The 2,325-nt window shown below is 36.1% G+C and overlaps 1 long non-coding RNA gene across 1 annotated transcript; it reads left to right on the forward strand.

Moving 5' to 3' along the window:
* LOC110268909 lies at positions 1,253-1,628 on the forward strand. The gene is made up of 3 exons (XR_002357657.1): positions 1,253-1,325; positions 1,423-1,477; positions 1,565-1,628. It is a non-coding gene; the product is annotated as an uncharacterized LOC110268909 (long non-coding RNA).

Below are 2,325 nucleotides of genomic sequence, written 5' to 3' on the forward strand. Positions count from 1 at the left end.
GGGTGAGAGAAGATATCGCAATAGAATGGACCGAAGTGAGAAAGAGAAACGCTAGACACCAACAAGGTCCAGTCAAGCAAGACAACAAGAGAGGCATAGAGGGATTAACGGAGATGAAGATAGAAATAGGAAAGCATTGGAGAATTTCAGAATATTGGAGGAAGGATCGTTTACAGTATTTATTGACAACTTGAAGGAGACCACAACGATCCAATAGTTGTGGGACATTTTCAGTAGAGAAGGATACATCGTGGATGTCTTCTTATCATGGAAAATCAGAACGAACACAAAATGCAGGTTTGCGTTCGTCAGATACACATACCAGAACCATGCAGAAAGGGCGATTCAGAATATGGATGGTTGGATTGTTAATAGAAGCCAATTGTTAGTGAAGGAGGCAAAGTACAAAAGAAAAAGAATTGTGGAAGAAAGGGAAAATATGTACCGAAATGGAGATGCCAAACAAGAAAGGGGAAAGACAGAAAAGGAGAATACTTGGGTGAAAAAGACGGTGATTAATCCAAATTCAACCCATGGTAATAAGTCGTATAGAAATGAGTTGATGAATCTCTCAAAAGAACTAGAAGTAAAGGAGTTTGATAATATAAGGAACAACATGGAGCCTACGTTGGTAGGAGAGGTGCAGGGAAAAATTGACAATCAAATGATGGAAAAACTGAAAAGGTGCATTATTAGAGAGTTCGTGATACCTTTGAATGCAGATGAAATTATCCCTGGATTGTTCGAGGATTGGCATACTTTAGTTGAAGTAAAGAGCATGGGAAGTTTTATGATGGTTCTCTACTTTGATTTGGTAGAGAATATGAAGGAGGCACTCAACTCTCTATTTTTACTGAACTATTTCGGTGAAATAAGGGAATGCTTGGCGGGTGAGACAAATAGATAGAGGAGCGTGTAAATCTCGCTAAAATCGGTAAATAATTAGTCAATAAATAGAATTTTAAATAGAAAAATTAAAAATGCAAAACTAATATCTAAATAGGATAGATCTCTTCAAAACGAGAATTTCGATACCAATTTCAAAAAATTTGGCCCAAAATTAGGCCAAACGGGCGAACCGGACCCAAAATAGGCCCAAGGCCCAATTTAGCCCAACCCATATAACACCTTTCACCCCCTTTCAGCCACAAACCATCTGAGTTCATTGGGAAAGAAGGGAGACACGGTGAGGAGAAGAGGGAAAGAACATAAACCTAGGTTGAACTTCAAACCAAGATAACTTTCGATCCGGAGCTCCGATTGATGAGCTGTTTGTGGCCATGCGTTCATCTTAGAGTCCTCTTCAATTCTATCCAAACAAAAATGTATGTCTCTCTCTAATTCATGCCTAGTATTCTGTTTCCCCTTTATGTTCTAAATTGGCTTGAGCTTTGAGCGATTTTGATGATTTTGGTGATTTAGGTGTAATCTAACATTGGATAATTGTTGGATTATACTCCAATCATCAATGGGTAAGGTGAAAAAACCATAGCTCTATCTAATTTCTGAATTTGGGTAAAAGATATTGAGTTGGGTATACATATATGTTGTATATTTGTATTAGGTGGTGTGTTTGTAAGTGGAATTTGATGTTGTGGACATTGGAGGCCTTGGATTGGTGTCAAGTCTTGGTGATCTTATGAATTGAGGAGCTGTGAGTATGGCTTAAGTGTTGCTTTGGACAATAAATAAAAGCAGCGAAGGTATGGTTTAAGTTTCACGCGTTTAATATTTAAGGTGTTGTGAAAACTTAGGTTAGAGGAACCATAGGATAAGTTGAATTGGTTATTTGCATTTAATGATTAGTCTTGTAATGTTGTTGGAATAAATTGTTGGTGAATGTGTACTGGAATTATGAGGTGTTGAAGTTGTTAATTATGTGCTCTTGAAATTGAGTTAGTAATGGAAGTTATGGTCATGATTTGTTAGTATTAAATAGGTGTGCTTGAGATTATTCATGACGGGTTAATGAAGATGTTAATATGTGTTAATGAAGGGTTGATTTATGTTAATGGAATTTAATTGTTATATGTTGATAGAGGGTTGATATATATGATGAAAGGTGGTATAGGTGAAGAGTTGTTATAAATAAATGAGGGGTTATTGATATATGAGGCAAATGTTGATATTTATTGATGGTTAAGGTTTGTTGAATTGGTTAAAAGGTAATGCTGGTAATGGTTGTTAATGAAATGGGCTGATATGGTATTAATATGTAAGTTTTGATGGTAAGGAACATGAGTTGATGAAAATGAGGTTTGGTTGAGAATTGGTTAAAAAGAAAATTTTCATGAACTTTGGACGTCCATAATTTACTCCTCAAAT

Source organism: Arachis ipaensis, chromosome B02 (assembly GCF_000816755.2).
Source record: "Arachis ipaensis cultivar K30076 chromosome B02, Araip1.1, whole genome shotgun sequence".
NCBI classification, from domain to species: domain Eukaryota; kingdom Viridiplantae; phylum Streptophyta; class Magnoliopsida; order Fabales; family Fabaceae; genus Arachis; species Arachis ipaensis.